Source organism: Pteropus medius, unplaced genomic scaffold (assembly GCF_902729225.1).
Source record: "Pteropus medius unplaced genomic scaffold, Ma_sr-lr_union100, whole genome shotgun sequence".
Taxonomy (NCBI): domain Eukaryota; kingdom Metazoa; phylum Chordata; class Mammalia; order Chiroptera; family Pteropodidae; genus Pteropus; species Pteropus medius.
This window is the reverse complement of record NW_024350319.1, coordinates 24,072,079-24,091,458: the sequence shown is the minus strand read 5'-3', so window position 1 is coordinate 24,091,458 and position 19,380 is coordinate 24,072,079. Positions and strand designations below refer to the sequence as shown.

At 36.5% G+C, this 19,380-nt stretch overlaps 1 long non-coding RNA gene and 2 pseudogenes across 1 annotated transcript; 1 reads left to right on the top strand and 2 right to left on the bottom strand.

The window, feature by feature from the left end:
* Window positions 1-2,529: 2,529 nt before the first annotated feature.
* On the bottom strand, window positions 2,530-2,647 carry LOC120583414 (uncharacterized; annotated as a pseudogene).
* A 1,718-nt stretch (window positions 2,648-4,365) lies between these two features.
* On the bottom strand, window positions 4,366-14,001 carry LOC120583356 (uncharacterized). Its single transcript, XR_005647777.1, has 3 exons — window positions 13,211-14,001; window positions 6,689-6,834; window positions 4,366-6,547 (listed from the first exon to the last, which is right to left on the bottom strand). It is a non-coding gene; the product is annotated as an uncharacterized LOC120583356 (long non-coding RNA).
* A 4,816-nt stretch (window positions 14,002-18,817) lies between these two features.
* Window positions 18,818-18,935, top strand: LOC120583434 (uncharacterized; annotated as a pseudogene).
* Window positions 18,936-19,380: the final 445 nt, after the last annotated feature.

Below are 19,380 nucleotides of genomic sequence, written 5' to 3'. Positions count from 1 at the left end.
GAGGAAAGGATGCAAAAATGAAAGGATATTGAGAGATTTTTCTTGGAAATGATGGTGGTGGAGTGGGTCAAGAATCTAGTGGTCTGGTGGCTAGCAGCAACTGATGGTAATGCCAGGAGTGTGGCTCAGGTAGTAGAGGCACCCAGCTCTGTGTCCTAAGCAGATGCTCCGGTCAGGGCCTTGGCTATGTTCTCTGCTCGCTAGGGCCCCCTGTTTCCTGTCAGGTTTTTAAGCTGATTCTCCAGTATTTTCATCAGTTAATAAAATCTTTATATTCTTCCAATAATCCATTTCTGTCTTACATTATCTAGGGTCAGTTTCAGTGGTTTGCAAGGAAGAAGTCTGACTGGTTCAAGGTTGAAAGGACAAAATAGGAAAACTCTTGAGTTATTTAAATAAGAAAATGGAGAATGGCATTTGAAATAAAAAATAAAAAACTCTATCTCATCTCCCCCATTTCAAGGACTTGCCTCCTCTTACCCCGAAGTGTTGTTTTTAAGCTAAACGAGCAGTGATTCTGTGGGGGGAGGGGAGAGATGGGGTGCAGGGATTTCTGCAGCAGCGTGGATGATACCTATCACTGGCATTCAATGGCTGTACATTTCCTTAAAGTTAAATATTTGAACTGTCTTTTAAAACTTTATGTTACTGGCCCCCTAAATTCTTCTTATACCTGCTTCATTCTTGTCATTTTTGTCTCAAGCTAAGTGCGCCTTCCTCAGAAATGCCTTCTCTGAACACCTGAAGTAGGTTCTCTCATGTTCCCATCTCTTAGCACAGACCCTATCTTATTTTCTCAATAACACTTGCTATCCTCAAATCTTTCTGATTATTTGTTTACTTATTTATTTCCTTCTGCTCAACACCTCTCTGAAGTCTTTTTTGTCTTATTTCTGATTGTGTCCCCAGAGCCTGGAACAGTCCTGGCATGAAGTGAATAAATTTTGAATGGATAAATCAGTGGATGGAGTCCAAACTCCTTAGCTTGTCATATACTCTCCATACTTTCAAAATAACTGAAACACATTGATTTTTGTATTCTTGCCATGTGGAGATTAATGGGGTGGGGATATGATTTGTTTAATTTAGTTGGACAATGTTCTAAAAGCAGAGTTTTGAAAATTAAAGGATAAGCAATCTTACTATTTATAATTTCTCCTTTATTAATATCAAGGCAGTTTTGAAAGAAGTTGTATTGTACAGAAAACCTAATATATAACATAGTTCTCTCTTTCTCACAAACATTTTAATTTGATATAGCAAAATATCATCATGTAAGCAGTATAAAAATTGTTTACTGAGCACGTACTAAGTATCGTGCACTATATTAGTCACTGAAGAACTAATTGTGAATGAGGTAAGTGCAATCTGTGCCCTTAGGGGGCCTACAATTCCACTGGGGATCCAGGTACTACTCAAAACACGTATGATAAGTGTGACGACACAGCATATGGAGTAGTGTTTATCTCAGGATGGGGTGGGGCGGTGGGCGATAGGTAGTAAAGTCTAATCTGAGACCTGCGAATGAGTTAGCTGAGCCAAAGCGGGTGCAGATGGAGATGGAGCATGAGGCAAAAAATCAGCAGGTATGAAAAGGAAACCCATGAAGAGGTCAGGCCAGAGCGACACACCCTGACCACATCACACAGGACCAAGATCAATCAGCAGGGTCTGGGCCACTGGTGTCAGCAGCAGCCTGTTTCCTGCAACTGAAATCCTCTCACTAACATTCTAACATTTGTGTGACTAAATCCTTTCCGCCAATGCATAGCTTAAACATCACCTCTTCCAGGAAGTTTTTCCTGATCTTCCACATGGAAGAACTTCTCTCTGCTTTGTCTATCACTTTATTTACAGGCTGTCCAAATGACCACGCAGGATGCGCACTGCACAATTTACCCAACCCTGCATGACAGCTCTACAAATCCATTCATATGTATGAATGCACCATATCTTTTCTACTTGTCTTTAAGCAACTAGAGGTCACAATTCTTATTGGTTTTATCTAATTGCCTCTATCAGTCTGGATTTGGAATGTCAATGATCTATTAGGTCAATGAGAAACATTAAGAAAATTTATATATATTTTTATAAAATTGGTGAGAACTTGTTAAAAGTGTGTTTTTAACAGTGTTCAGATGTGATGTGAGTGAGATATTGACCTGCCATATTTGGTGAAGCTGTTCATTCAGCTGTTTCTTTTTTTTTTTAATTTTAAAAATTCACTTTATGTTGTCTCATGACTATTTCACAACTTCAGAGGATTCACAAGAATCCAATCTGTTGATGTTACCATTGAGTTTATTATTTTTGGTAATTCCGCAAGTGTGTTGTGTCTTCCCATTAAGAATTTGTTCCAGTATTGCATATTTGAAACATTGAATTATCAGTACTATCTACTTTGAGAGATTCTGTGTCATAGGAACTACCCCACTGTTATTTATTTTTTTTTAGGTGAGGCAACCCTTGGTTGACCTCATAGATTGCAAGGATTTTGTCAGTTTATAATCCCTTGCTTTTTATTTTTTATGCCTACAGTACCTGGTCTTCCTAGTGTTCTCTCATCCAAGTACTAACCAAGCCTGACCCTGCTTAGCTTCCGAGATCAGACAGGATCAGGTGTGTTCAGGGTGGCATGACCGTAGACCCGCTGTTATTTTTTTCTTTTCTTTTCTCTTCTCTTCTCTTCTCTTTTCTTTCCTTTTCTCTCTCCTCTTCTCTCCACTTCTTTCTTTTTTAACAGTGTAACAGCTATTTGAACTATACAGTTGTTAAAAAGAAGTTAACTTCAACTCTTAACTGCTTTCCTGATGGTTATATTGAAAAACTTCTACACCTCACTGCCATCTGGCGTCGCTAACCTCTGAAATCATTTTTAGGCAATCTGTGCTAAAGTGTGTGTGTGTGTGTGTGTAAAGACATTTTTTAGGGAATTTTTTCTTGAAATTACTTTCAGTAACTCAAAAAAGTTTAAGTTGTATCTGCTGTCCTTATTCTACTAAATTCCACACACATATGGTTTGTGTTTTTGAAAAGCAAAACCTCTCCTACCTCCATTTACTTATCTTGGTGAATCTGAGAGACTCCAGGAAGTAATTCCCAGAGTAATATCATTTTTGTGCTAGTAATTCCTTCTCCTATTCATCTTTGAGGTTACGGCACTGAAGGCAACTGTTAAAACACAAGGTAATCTAGAAGTAGTATCACATTAAGCCCTGAGACCTTAAATTAGTTCATTAAGGGGGCACATGGCCAAGGAAATGGGAAGCAGCACAATTCAGCACTGATGGAAAAAAGGGCAAGAAAATGAGTATTGCCAGATGGTCTCAGTGAAAGCCCTGGGCATAATGTAAAAATGTGTAGAAAAACATATATACAGTATTGGAATCTTGACAATAATCTACACTGTATTAATAGTTTGCAATAGATTATATAACATTTATGAACTTAATATTTTTTTGCAAGTAGATAAGTTTTTAAAGATCACCAAATTTCCTTACTTACAGACTCAAAACTAAATCTATTGAATTCATAGAAAAATGAAATACTCAGGTTGTAATAAATCCTTTCCATTTCAGAAGTTGCCCCCAAATTGCAACAGAATATGTCATCAATTTTACCAAATTTGGAGAGGCAATAGTTTTTCTGGGGGTGGGAATGAGGAAAACATCATGAATTATCAAGATGAGTTCCTACCTCAAAGGATATGCACATCATATCCGAGGAATCAAATATTTAACAAAGGACAAAATTACTCAGATTTAGATGTGGGTTCCTTGAGGGCTTTTTCATATAAGTATATAGAGACACTGCTTGACTAAATTTTAAGTGGTTAAGAAGAGTTGCTGTATTCTCTGTGTCTGGTCAAGAATAGTGATTTCTCAGAGTAAGCCCAAATAAGAACATTACAAGTGGATTTTTAGTAGGAAAGATCTCTGAATATTTGAAGGCATCTGTGGATACATGCAGCATTTCGGAGGTAAAGTTTTTTTAAATTCTAAGTAGTTCTTCCATAATGTAGAAATACTTTTTACAGTGACAACCTTACTATCATTCCTTTTCTCAAATTATGTTGAAAATAATTTATTCAACGAATATTTTTTTAAGTGTCTGTGATGTGCCAGACACTGTTCTAGGTGCTGGATATGAAGAAAACAACAACAACAAATACATACATACACATATTTATATACATGGAATGTAATATTTGAATCAAGGATGTTTTGAGGTATGATTGGCAATTTTTGAAAAGTCAATTCTATTTATATATCAGAAAGATAAGGCAAAGGAAAAACAAAGTTATTAAACTAAATGAAAATTTAAAAGTAAAAATTTTACAAAGATTTTTACACTTTTTTTTTTCAATAAAGCTACTGAACTGCCATATATTCTATGAGAATCAAGAAAAATAATAATATAACAGTGTCCTGAATTCTGGCTGGTGGAAAATACCAACTATGAAGCAGGAGCCATGTCTTCCCAGGCTGCTCTGCAAGAGACACCTGTCTTGAGGTGTCAATAAGATTAACATCCAAATAACAAATTGGCCCAGAAACATGAGGTGTTGGCCCAGGAAGTAAGTGCAAAAGCCTTCTCCAGGGAAAATGTCTGTCTCCAAAGCATGCCAGGTCATGATAATAATACACTTTGCTTAATTGGGAAGTTAATTTTTTATTAAATTTTTTTTTTTATATCATGGGCTGAAACCTCTTATATTAACTATTCAGATCATTCTGAGGCACTTGGCCAACCTAAGTGAAATGTAGATAAAATTATGTACCAACCCACCTGGTTATCTGCAGAGTCCCTCCAAAAATGGTGAAATGGAGGGAAAGAAGAAATTTAAGCAGAGGGATGAAAGAAGCAAAGACGAATGTGGCTTAATTTACATGTTTAACTGGGGCTAGCTCATAGAGGACCTTCTAGGTCATGGTTAGGAGTTTGTGTATTTCCCTAAATGCAATGAAAGGTAATGGAATATTTTAAATGGGGATATTTTGAGGTATGATTGACAGTTTTTGAAAAGTCAATTCAATTGGTCTTTTATGTGAAAAATGGATTAGAGATGGGTAAGGCTAGAAACAGAGAGAAAATTTTCAGTAATTAACAAGGCGGCTATATGAATATTTGAGTAAGGAGTGCTGGTTCCTTGGACTTGGGAGGTAAGAGAAGAAGTAACGTGAAGTATCCAGATTTGGGGTATATTTTGAAAGCAGATCTGATATGACTTAATCATGAAGAATACGAGAAAAAGAGAGGAATCAAGAATGATTCCTGTGTTTTGATTTATGGAATGGGGTAGAGATGGAAAAGACTGGATGAGCAGATTAGAAGGGGAGTCCAGAGTTCTTTAAGTGTTTGGGGAGCCATTGAAGTTTTATTTGTTTTTTGAGCATGATAAGTTATACTTCAGGAAGACAGTAGGTATCTGTGAACTTGTAAGTGTAAGAATTAGAAATGTGGGTTCTTAGTTATAACATTAGTCAGCCATAAGACAGCAAAAGTTACTTAATCTCTCTTTGAATTACTAACATTCACGATCATTATTAAAGCTTCTTAAGTAACTAAGAAACTAAAGTAGGAGCTGTGAGTACCAATCTGAATGAGACATATTCCTTAAGAGAGGAGCTTGCACTGTATCTGGAATCATAGCAAGAGCACATGTAACTATAACAGTGAGTTTTAATATTCACAGTTGTGTTTCTGGTGCAAGACCAAAGTGCTATGGGAGTTCCCAAACTGAGAAGATCTTATCTGTCTGGAGTGGTTATGGTGGACTGGAGGAAGGTATTTGATGAAGTTCTTAGGCTTTAAAGGATTGGTAAGAGAAGAGGAACTTGGTCATTATTGAAAAGTCGCCCCAAAGTCCCTCTGCATGCTAATTAGATATGGTCTTTATGATCATCACCGTTTCTGCATATATTTTAATTTTTCCATCTTCTTTCCACAGACTGACAACTTTGTTTTTCATTTTTTTTAAGGTCTTTAGTTACCATTAGGGGGAGATATTATTAAGCAAATTATTAACAGATGACACACTCTCATGGAATCGGATGTTGAGCCACTTTGTGGGTAGAGGAAATACTCTGAATAAGGCCACAGAGCATGAAGAGAAATTGAGAGCATCAGATGTGGAAACTGCTTAAGGTAAAGCAAACTTCTCTTCCTCAGTGACTCATCGGTTTGCATTTTAAGAGGCCTGAAGCTTTGCCTTCAAAGATACTAAATTATTCCTCGCTAGTCCAGGGTCTAGCACAGTAAAGAAGAGGTACTCAAGAAGGATCACTGTTTCTTTGGGTTGGCAAATCCTGTATTCGCCGCTGTTGTTTTTGTTTAATCATGCCACTGAAGCTGAGACAACTTGATGGAAGCAAAAACCAGAGATGGAGTGGAGTAAAAGCAGTCAATCTTTGGCTTTTCTTGTATTGAAAACAGGTGTTGAGGAGTTTTCTTCATTTTTCGACCCTTCAAATTGTTAACCCTTTTGATGGCAACAGATTCCTCAGGGCATAGTCAAAAGCTAGCAGATGTCAACTTCTCTTTTGACCTATAAGAAGGAGCAAGAATGAAAAATGCAGAGGGCACATTCTAGGCAGAGGAGCTACTATCAACAAGGCAAAGAGGTGCCTATGAGCCATGTGCCATGTTGCCCAGTGGAAGATGGTGTTTTTAATAGAACTATTCCTACCTACTCTAGACAGAAGGCTGCATATTGTTGTTTATTATCCAACTCCATTTTCCATTTATCATATCCACTTCTTTTTCCCCAGAAAGCCTTTATTTTCTGCTTAAATGGGAATCATAGATGAATGGGCTGAAAATGGAAGTGCTCACCTGCAGAAAAACATATAAGAAATACATACTGTATCTTCATGTTATGTTGCTTGGTCATAATGTCTCTGCTTTTGTAAGTGATCCTGTCCTCTTTTTCCTTTTTCTTTCTATTCCTCAGGTTAGCACAGTAAAATAAGCATAATTCATTTTTCCTTTATTATCAGAGAAGTACATCTTTAAAACTCTTAAAATATTTATAAGCGTGAAGATTCCTTGTTCAATAGGGGAAAATTAGAAATACAGAACACCATATATCACGAACTCACAGACCAGTGTGTCTGTGTGTGACATGCAATGATAACTGTATAATATTGGATAGGAATTATGTTTTCCTCATGTGCTGCAATAAACATACAGTGTAACAAAACTATATTATAGATTCATTACAATTACACAATGGTTTTTCACTTAGCACAATAAAATAAAAATAGGACAATGCTTTTTTAAAAAACAAAAGAAATACAGATAGAGAAAGATAGAATCACTTATAATCTCACTTCTCAAAATAACTACTCTAAATATATTGTAAATAAATTTCCTGTCCTTTCCAACATGTGCATACACATAGAAGCCGTAAATTACACATGTTCATCTATAAACTGCTTTTCTCTCTTAACAATCAGTTAATGTTTTCTAAGTGTGATTGTATAATTTCAAAACAAAGTTATGTAAATTTTGAGCTTTTCTCAAAAAGATCCCAAATATTTCTGAGAGTTTCCTGGGTGGTGGGGGTGGGGGTCTTATATGAACTCTAAAAATAATCTTCTTGGCTATTTTTCTCTCTCCAAAGCATGAAGCTCTTTTCTCCTTGATTACTTTCTCTTTTGCAATTAAGAGCAAAGGTGTGGCTATGTTCTCCTACTCTCCTCCTTCCCAGTGACAGCATCTTTGCTGCTGCTGGTGGCAACTAATGTCTGAGAGAAAGTTCTTAATGCTTGAGGCCCGAGATACAGATATCTGCCCCAAGTGTGCCCTGTCCTACTCTTATGAATGTGATTAAAACTAACAGAGATGTTGAATTTTGTTCTCAATGTAGCTGATATTTTGTTCTTTATTCTATCTTTTAATTAAAGCCCCCCTTCCCCGTAGAACTCATGCATTCACCTGCTCATTCATTCAATAAGCACATGGGCTGGGAAATCAAAATAGATATGATCCCTGAGTTCTTGAGCCTCTGGTCAAATAGAAAATCAGGCATTAAGCAAGTAAACACACCAAGAAATACTAAAATTTTACTAGTAAGGGGACTATGGATGCTCTGCAGGAAAATATTAGAGGGAGCACAGTTCATCTTGCAGACTTTGGAGGCTGCTCTCAGGAAATGAGTCAGTGGAGGCTGAGAAACTGATAATTTGCATTTCCAATACCATCTTGACCCAGAATCATTTTCACCCTGATGCTCCAGCCCATCTTCCTAGATGTCACCCACCTTCTAGACCCATCTCTCTTCTTAGAATGAGCTCAACCTCCAAGACCTCTCCATCCTTTGATAAAAGGATTCTGCTGGGCTACTCTCCAGATCTCTAACTTTCTAGAATCCTGGAATGAACTCAGCTTATAAAAAGTTTCAAATCTAACCATTTTTATACCTTCCCATACAAAGATGGTTTGAAATAGCTTCTCAATAGATGATTTTTATAATCGAAGCAAATATCTATATCTATATCATCTTATAATTGAGGAAATATCTATTAGAATGCTAATACTACTCAGTGCTATTCTGTGGTACCAGGATCATACAGCAGCTTTCACAACTGTAAAAGAATAATGAATTAGAAGAAAAGAGACGTTTTATTTTTTCTCAAAGAGGTTTGCTTTTGTCCTTTGAATAATAAAGAGTTTTCACATGAGAAATAGAAGAAGACAGTGAGATAGAGGGAGAAAAGGAGGGGGAGAAGAATTGAGAGAGTGAGAAAAATAAACGGTTATAGTATTTTAAATGCCAAGGTTCTTACTGCTCCTCAACCTTCCTTGGCTTAATGACCTAATATAAATGAGATACGGTTATACTCCAGTACCTTTAAGTTATAGAGCTAGGCAAATGTCTCTCACTCCATCTTTTTGATCTATTTCATTTTTCTTTAATGACAATTCTCTGTGCTCTTCTTCTCTATGCACAGACCAGGTGACCGGGGCTTCTAATAGGTAATGGGTTGTTTCATAATAGAAGTTTACGATAACCTTGGCCTCATAAAGACTTCTCTATGCATAGGAGCCATTTATGAAAATATATGAAGATATCGTAGATCTGTTATATCTTAGGAAAATGGCATCTGACAGCATGACATTTTAAAACAGTGTGCGAGCTTCTGAGCATGACTTTTGTGTGGAAATAAAAAGATATACAGAAACACAGCTCAGTGAGCTGCAAACGAGAACGTTGTAAATTAGAGCAGAGCTCAAGAGGGTCACAAAAATTAGAGGTCATTTCTCTGCTCATTGCTAAATCTGGGATAGCTTTTTTTTTTTTTTAACTTTGGCACTTTACAATCTTAAATCACTACCTTATCTACATAAAAAATCTTATAAAAATATTTTGTCTCAAACTGCTTAGGTTATAATTCTGTTTTACAAGAGACATTTCTTATCATTTCAGTTGCCTGAAAAGTCACCTTGTTATATCACTGAATTCTGCTGTGTTGTTGAATTTTTAATAGGCTTTCCTAGACTTGATCCTGCAGTGGTCAATGAAGTGAGAAGTCAGAAAAGTGAAGCCAGAAAGGCAGATGTAAATGTATATGCTGACCTTGAAGCAGCCCCTCAGCTCTAGATGCTGTCAGGTGGAGATGCTGTCAGAGCTGATATGTCTTCCACTGGGCAAGATGGTGGAGATCCTACCTCTTCAACGACACTCCTATTTCCCTCCCATAACATCTCACTCTTTTCTCTATTATTCAGAAAATATAACTGCCTATATTTAGGGCAGTAATTCTGTGGACCATCAGTCTTTCAGCAACAAGAGAGGTGATATAGTGAGACTCGTTGTGGTGATATTATTAGCACAGGATATGTAAAGCCTGATTAAAGAGACTAAACCCCTATGTAAAATTTTGCCTTTCGTAAAAAAAAAAGAAAAGAAAAGAAAAAAAATCGGTCAGTCAGTTGGTATTGCAGAAACCTGGAATCTCTTTGTGAAATGCAGTATGCCTAAACAGATTTAAAATTTACCATTTTGCCAATATAATGGCAAGTGTATTTCATCAGAAGTAATAATAGCTATACCATGTATTGATCATTTATTCTCTGTCACACACTATGTTCGGTACCTTCTATGTGACCTTATTTAATCCTTACCACAACTTTTTGAGTAAGGAAGTTATTATCCTCATAGCACAGATGGAGAAGCTGAGATTTAGAAAGAAGAAATCAAACGTTCAGTCTCATATCACTAGAAAGTGGTAAAGCCAGAATGCAAACCCTGGTCTGTGCCCTAATCACTAACTTCAGTCTCACAGAATTAATATTAAATGACAGATTCGGTAAAATCATTTGATTATCTCTGAAAAGAATATGTTTCTGAAGAATACCATAGATTTTTTTTCGTGAAGCATTAAAAGAAAGTATTCATGCTCGTTAATTTTATGGATGATATGCATTCATTAAGATAAGTACAATGTGCAGCTCAGATTATGCCAGTTTTTAACAAGCAAATATTGCAGGATTCCCAAACTGGAAAAATAAACTGGCTTGGGATGGGTAAGAATCCAGGTCACCTAAAAATACCTCAGTGCTTTTCAGCTATTTTTAAGTTAAGATATTTTTGTTCTGTGTAATAGTGTAGGTAGAACATATTTGATGCTCACAAGAGCTAAAATAGAATCTCACAGTGCTTTCAGGAGAAAGCTTTCATTATTCTATTTTGTGTATTGAAGGACAGACATATTGAAATATGTCATTTTACTGATTGTAAAATGACAGCAAACATTTACTGAGCATGTAATATATCCCAGGCACTCATTTAATTCTCACAATCGCTCTATGAAGTAGATATCCCCATGTTACAGATGATAAAGCTGAGACGGAGTTACATAACTTTCCCAAGGTCATACAAAGTAACAGAGCCAGGATGGAAGTTGGGCATCCATCTCTGGAATCTGTGCTCCAGGTCACTCTGTGGCATCACCTCTTCTTCTATACAGGCTACTATATTTACATATTAAGCATACCATATGTGGCTATTTATGTTTAAACATTTATTTTCTAATGTTGCTCTCCATAATGACTGCAATTCATAACCCTGGCTTAAATTTCTTTAATTATCTAATCAGTTCAGTTGCATTTTTGGCTTTTATTTCTTTCTGCACAGAATAATCGCGATGTTAGACTTTTTCAGTTTCTTCATTAAATTACTCAGACAATAAACATTCATTCAGCACATAACGCAAATATTATCTATAACCCACTTTGCTAAGCAATGGGGGAGTTACAAAGACTCTACTAAAGCTGACGAATAAAGGAGGTTTGGTGTAATGGATTAAGGCTGACTCAAGTAACACAGCTAACTTGACTACAGTTCAGGATAAGGTATTACCATAAAATAGGTGAGAAGCACTGTAGGAGTTGAAAGAAGAAATTCATTTTATCGGGACAGAGATCAAGAAAGATTTATGAAGGAAATGGAATTGAGATGAAATTAAGGTTGTCTCGAGGAATGAATATTTGCTATCAGAGATGTGACATTCAGAAAGGACCTTAGAGATATTGTACCTAATTCTCTCATCTTGAGATAATAACAAGAACCAGAAATGTTAACTGATTTCCCAAGGTCATCTGTAACTCCTGCTTCAATTCCAAACCAAAATGCTTGCTTAGTACTTTTTTCAAATAGTTTTGACAGATTGTCCTGAATTCAGTATTTGTTACCTTGCTTAAACCTTAGATACTCCTAAGAGGCAAATAAAATAAAACAGCTCTTTAGTAATTAGTAAAAATAATTAAGGAAAAGTAATGCTGATTAGGCAAATCTGAGGTAGAGCCTGACAGATTTAGTGCCAAATCAGGCTTGGAAGAGAAGAAGAAGTAGCAGATGGAGTTTTGTGGTAGTGATGACAGCAGGTGGGAAACAGGTAATAGCAAACAGATGGACCTCATAATATAGAAAGACCACCAGCATCACATTTTCCACTGCTTTGTTCCCACATGGTTATAAGATTCAATATAGTTCACTGAAAAAATCTTACTAAGCACAAATTCTTACAAAGGTATAATGTGAGGTGTTATTAAAGGAAAGTATTAAAATAAAGATGTTTCTGTACACTGAAGCTCAGAAAAGTAGGAAATATAAAACAAGTACAAAAAGATGGCAATATCAGGCAAAAGAAGACAAATAAATGCTATAAGAGAAATATATAAAGCATTCATGGAGAAGATAACACTCAGGATCAGTGTTGTCTGTAAGGGTGAAAAGGTCAGAAAAGCAAAGGAAATTCTCAAGATAAACCGAAGATCAGAGGCAGGTAAATGCTGGAGAGGATTTGCTTAACTGCCAATGGCAAACAATGTAGTTATAGACAGACAAACACATGTCATGGGAACCTATATAATAAGGTGGTCCCATAATTATCAGTATGGGACTGGGAACAGATCACTTAAACCTCTCCCGACTTTTATTTCTGCTTTTCTAAAGTGAGATAGTTCCTACATTCTTTTCCAGGTTTAGGAGTTAGTAATTTCTTAACTAGAGGCTTGTTAATTGCTTAGATGAATATCTCCCAAAATATGGGACAGTATATGCTACAAGTGGAATGCAGATTTTAAGTGGTATATATGTAATATTTATGTTAATAATTACATAAGTTTTGTAGAGCTTCTTTCTAAGTATACGATACTGATTTCCATTTTTTTGTAGTGTTAGAAGTTTTTCTTTAAAACTTACACAAATTTGGTGTAAGGGAAAAATGTAATACCGAGTTGTAGAAAAACCTTAGGTATTTTTATTGATGTGTTGCAGTTCGATTCATACAAGGTTCGCAGTTCACACCATAATATAACTATGCTATAAAATTCATTCATGGACTCATTCATTTATTATACAAGTATTTATAGAGTGACAACTGTGTAACCTCCTCTAGATTCAGTGGTGATAATTTGGTGAACAAAAACAAACAAAATCTTTACCTTCATGGAGCTGACATTCTGAGGTGAGAATGACTACAATAACAAACATGATAAGTAATATAGGGTGTCGGTAGATGTTAAGTGCTAGAGGAAAAGAGTAGAGCAGGATAAGGGAGACAGGGTAAGTAAAAGGTATGTGTTAGATGAGGTGGTCAGGTAGGCCCATTGGAAAGGTGACATTTTATCAAGAATTTCAGAGAGGTGGGGGATCGAGCCCTGCGAATATCTAGGAAGAAGAATAATGTTGTGTTTTACTTACCACCGAATAAAATTGATGTTCCAAGAAAGTGTGTCTTAATGCTCCTCTAGAATCCTGCATCCTGAATTAATGCACATCATAGTCATGTCACCAACACCAGGGAACCCAGAAACTAGAGTATTTGGGAGGGGGAGGAGAGGAGAGGACAGAGGAGGTGTATTTCATGTGGAACGCGGTTAGAAATACTAGAGAGACATCCCATGGAGAAATCCAACAAGTTGTTGGAGATGTGGGTGTAAAATTTAGAGGTGAATTTGGATTTGAGGAAGTAAATTTTGGAGTCATTTCTATAACATTTAAAACTGTGGCATTACATAGAGAAAAGAGGTAAACAGAACCCTAGAAACCCCATTTCTGTAAGGGATCGGTGGTGGGGAGGAGGAGACTGAGAGAACATGTACTCATTGCTCTTAAGAGTCAAGCCTTTGACTGAGAGCAAAGCAGTTTGTGTGTGTTATATACTGATTGCAAAGGAAGTAAGCAGTGAATATGCAGTGAACTTATCTTTCAAGTTTTGTAGAAGAAGCTCTAAAGCATAGTGGTGGTGAAATGTGTGGTCTCTAAAGTTAAGAGAGACCTGAGTTCAAATATCCATAGTTTGGGTGTAGGTAACTTACGTCACGCTCTTCCTTGAGCAGGCCAGTGACACCTACATCACGAGGTTATGAGGCTTCAACAAGACCATGTATGTAAAGGTGTCTGCTGCAACACTTGGTAAGTGTTAGCAATTGTTTAAGTAAATAGATAACACTGTAGCTTAAAATAATAAAAGAACAGATTTTATAGCTGTATTTTAACTTATGGGAAATTTGAGGGTTTTTTTTGGAGGGGGGTATTATTAGTAGCAGGAGGAGAAAATTCAACTATAAAAGAGCTTCCAGGATAAAACATATTCTTACTTTTGCAACTATTACACAATTCTAATAAGATCAATTACATTTTGCTCTTTAGTTACATATTTCTTACTCTTAAAAAATAATAAAGGCTTTAATATGGACAATAGCTGTTCTCTGCAGAAAAATGCATACAAATGTACTAATAAATGGATCCAAAATTTGGAAATAAAGCAAAAGAATAACTGTCATTTCAAAGTTTGCTAGAGTAGTGTCTAACAAGCCTGAATTTAAGGGATGTAGCTTCGTATGATTTACTATTTATTATTAATCAGGTCCCATTGCTCTAAAATACATCTTAACTTGTAGAAATTTGAAGAGATGCAAATGATTTCTGTCCAGTTGAGGTGCAAATTATTTCTCTCCAAAAGAGAAGATAATCCCAAAGGCCATGCTTTGATTATCATGTGGTACATTAACCAGTTTTGAATCTAATTTAGCCAAACATTCCAGCTTTCTTTCTTTTACTGACCTCTTTTATTGATCTCTTGTATCTTTCTTTGAATTAACTTTGCCACCTTGCTGGTTCCCTCATTTATAAGGTAAGTAAATCTTTCTCATGCTTGGAGTTACATTTGTAGCTTTTAAAAAATTATGCCTTGGCAAACAATGTATCGGTTAGGGTTTAAGCAAAACCATATTTATATTTTATATATATATATATGTTTATGAAAAAAATATATAGTTAATTATAAGGATCTGACCTTACTGGACTGTGGGAGCTGGTTAAGAGGTCTAGGGAAGGATGTAAAGCTGTTTTTGCATCTGGTGGTGGCACCTGAAGTCCACACAGAGGCGGTTGGGAAGAGAAGATGAATGTGAAGCACGGCAAGCGAAGACAAACAGAATGAAAAATAAGCTGGTGTCTTCCATCATGGAGCTAAATATGCATCTGGTCCAGGAGTCGGGGATGCCGATTTGGCAGGAGGACCTGGCAAGGGCGCAGCTGCTGCCCCAGACCAACAAGGCGGGCCTGCAGATAAGTAACACTATGCCTGAGTTCCAACAGTGCTTGGTACCCTGCACTCGCCTTTCAAGCCTAAAAAAATAAAAACGAAAACAAAAATAAGACAGTCGCTGTTCCACTTACACTTTCTCAATCTTGTATAAAATGCCTTTTGAGGTCCACACTAACCTGGAAATCAGCAGAGAAGGAATTCTGGAAAACATAGTTCCAACTTAGCCAAATTGATACTCTCTAGAATCCATCAGATTTCTCCTAAGGTTTTGTGGGGTGGGGGTTCACAGACCCCGGAAAGCTCATTGATGGATAGCCTAGGGGTTGTGAACCCTGGGTTATTACAAATTTTTTCCTAGTTGCACATGATAATAGGAATTGTATCAATGACTCAGTGAAGAAAACGCTGCCTTCCAAATTTAGGCTTATCAGCATCAATGAGTTTTAACAGCTGGAAGAATCTCTATATTTGACTTTCTAATGTACTCTCTACCCTGGAGCAAAAGTTTTGAGAAGGTCATCAGTCTTCTCTAGGTCTAAGGAGTCACATTCTTGATAATGTTCTTTTTTTAGTTTGTTTTGTTTTCCAAATTTTCAAGTAAATGCACATAGTTTTTTTAAATACACATATTCTTAGAGATTTATTTCATATGCCACTGACTTCAGTCACAATTAATTATATAAAAGAAATGAATATTTTTCCTTTGACATCTCATGTTTCAAGTATTTTTAAGCTATAGAATTGTATTGACGATATTGCTATTTACTTTGAATTTTTAAATTTCTTAAACACTGGGTACCTTTTCATTCTTACTCTAGTTTCTTGGTTTTGAGTCAATAGGAAGCATTTTAATTAGATTACCTCTTGAACTTTTAGCCAATCTTCAACTCCATAGAAAGGAGGCAGACCCTGGCCATCTGCTCAATGACAGTGGAAAGGCTCTCTATCACAGAGCTAGATAATAACAGCCAAGATATTGGGGATTTTTATGTCATGCTGCTTTATTGCTATGGGAATTTGGTTACTTTCCTTTCTGAGAACTGTTTTCACAGAGAAATTGCTTTGTGAGATTTTACTGAACATTTACTTTTCCATCGTCAGTTGGTTCTGAAAGCCTTACATCTTACAGTGGATATAATGACAAAAGTATACATGTGTATAAGTAAAAACAGAAATCTTTATCTTTTGACCTATTTTCAAATTTTTACCTGAGATTTCATATTTTCTGGTGTTATAAAAATCATTATCATGAGGGTGAAAAATAGCAGTTGATGGAACTCCAATACCAGGGCAAAACATTATTTTAGTTTTTTAAAATTTATTTATTCAAAAACTATGTCCACTGAGAAAATAATTCTTATTACATACTTGGTTACAAAGCAAAAAAGAATGCTTAGGTTCTAGCCTTATGATCTATACAGAAAGTTTATTTTATGTGTGTTATTTGTAAAATTATATTTTTAATTTCTTAGTTTTTATATAGGATGACCTAATTTTAGTTGTGAGTCATAAATTTATACATAGCACAGCACCCAACAATAGGCAATAATAAATACTTGCTGAATGGAAAAGAAAGGAACAAATGAATGAATACATACATTTATAATGCTGTATTTGTCTGTTTAGAAACCTAGTTTCTAACATCGGTTAACATATTTACTACTAAAGCACCTTCTCAAACCGAGACATAGCCTCTATTGTACCCTGATGCAGCACACGCTGCTGGTGTTCAGAGGTGCAATGCAAACAGTTCTTGTGGCCAGTCTATACCATTCTGCAAATAATCTGGGGTCCAGAAGTCCTGGCCCATCTTCAAGAGATCTCGCTAATTGTAGGAAACAAATAATATTATTACCATCACTGATGAGGACAAACTCACCTGAGGCCTGCTCATCATTGCCGCACCATAAAACTCTATAATGACCAACAAGACTTCTCATTTAAAAACTCATGAAATGTCTGCTAATCTTCTCTTCTGCTTTCCCATATTAAGACAGTTTACCATAATACACCCAAGTCTCCATAATTACTCTCAGTATCAGCTTCTGCTTTACCTCACTCTGCAATATCTTCATGTGTTATGATAATCTGAGCCTTCTTATACATTTCTATCCAGAAAATAACAGACAGAATTAGCTCTACAGAAATTGAGAAGGAATCACCGTTTGCCTTGTGTCGCTTACCCTTCCTCTATCCCATTTTCTACCATGTCTTGCTTTCAAGCTACAAAAATTCACCCTTAATTGGATATACGATTATCTTTTAAAATGTACATCTGGTAATCCCCCGCTTCCCAACTTTAAGTGGCTTGTCATTTCTCTTAAGGGAAAGGCCAGACTCTAACATGGTCCCCAAGCCTTGCATGCTCTTGTCACAGCCTAGCTCTCTGGCCCCATGTCTCTCGTCTTCCCATTGCCTCTGCCATCCGGCCACACTGGCCAGCTTTTAGTTCCTGGAAGGCATCCTGCTCACTCATGCCAGGAGGAAAGCCTTTGAACATATTGCTTTTTTTCCCCCCTAATTGTGATAAGATACACATAACCTACAATTTACCATTTCAATCATTTTGAATAGACAGTTCAGTGATATTTTAGCAAATACACAATGTTGTATAACCATCGCCACTATCAAGTTCCAGACATTTTCTTCGACCCATACTTATTAGAGTTATTGCTCATTTTTCCCTACTCCCAGACCTTGCAACCACTAACCTAATTTCAGTCTCTATGGATTTGCCCGTTGGGGATATTTCATATAAATGGAATCATAGAATATGTGGCCTTTTGTGTCTGATTATTTCACTCGGTGTGTTGTTTTCAAAGTTAATTCATGTTGTAGCAAATATTAGTACTTCATTCCTTTTTGTGGCTGAATAATATTCTATTTTATGGGTATTTAACATACTGTTATTTTGCTAGAATGATTTTCCATCTTTTTGTCTCCTGTTCTGCCTTCAGCAGTCAGTTCAATGATCACTTTCTTAGAGAACTTCCCCTAGACCCTGCCTAGATGAGGACATGTGCATGCTTAGGCCTAGCTTTACCTTCTGCATAGCTCTTAACTCTGCCTGTAATTAAACACTCATTTGAGGGCTCTTTGATTAATGGTCTTCTCCCCAACTATAATCTAAGATCCAGGATACAAGAAATCATACCTGTGTTAGTTCTGTAGTCTATCCCTAGTGCCTATTACAGGGCGTGGTCCATAAATAAACTTTTGTGAAATAAATGTTGCAAAATGACCTCTCACTAAAAAAGTATATCTTTCATTCCTAATGATGTTTTGAATCAGAACAGAAATAACACTGCTATGGAGAAATTCCACGGAGGAGTTTCCCCAGCCAGGAGTAAGAGGCAGCGTTTGTTCTAGGGGAGGGTTCCTTGCTGCTCTAACACCCAGTGCCTACTGCACCTGTAAGCTCAGCCCTCTAGTCACCATTCCATTCACTCTAATCTATCCTGCTTCTACTTTACCTGAACTCAAAAACAAGAGTATTTGGTTCCAACAGCACCTGTATCTTGTCACTAGAAAAGTAGTGATCTGCTTTAAGCAATTATCTCTCTTCCATCTTTTCTCTCCAATATTTAAACCTGATTGAAATTTGATGAGTTTCTGTAATGCCTGCAACTGAAGCATGCTCTTCTCTGTAAATAGGATTGTAATTATGTGTTGGAATGTAATCTTCATTACCTCAATGATGCTATATCTTCCCAATCTTTTCCTGGTATTTGTAATGGGCTTAAAAGTAGTATTTCCTCTACGGCCATACCACCCTGAACAAGCCCGATCCCATTTGATTCAGAAGCTAAGCAGGGTCGAGCCTGGTTAGTACTTGGATGGGAGACCACCTAGGAAGACCAGGTGCCATAGGTGTAAAAAATAAAAACCAAGGGATTGTAAACTGACAAGGTCCTTGCAATCTGTGTGATCAACCAAGAATTGCCTTGCCTAAAAAAAGAAAAAGAAAAAGAAAAAGTAGTATTTCCTCTTTTATGCCCTTACTTTACCTCATACATAAACCATATCCTTTGTGCAAGTGTTTGCAGTCTACACAATACTGTCCTCTCTTTGGGTAATTACATCTGGAAAACTGCCAGTCATTATCTTCTTAAAGTGATGGCAAATTCTTCTCTTGTATTTACAGACAGATGACAATTAAATTGAGGCCCTGATACAGTAAGAGTACAATTTAACAAATTTACTTGGTGGCAGCATTTTTATTTAATTTTTGTATAATTACGGATGAGAAAAATTCCCCCCAGAATGATAGTTTTATGCTGCAAATGAGCTGCTTGAAATTCTCAATGAGGCTTCAGAT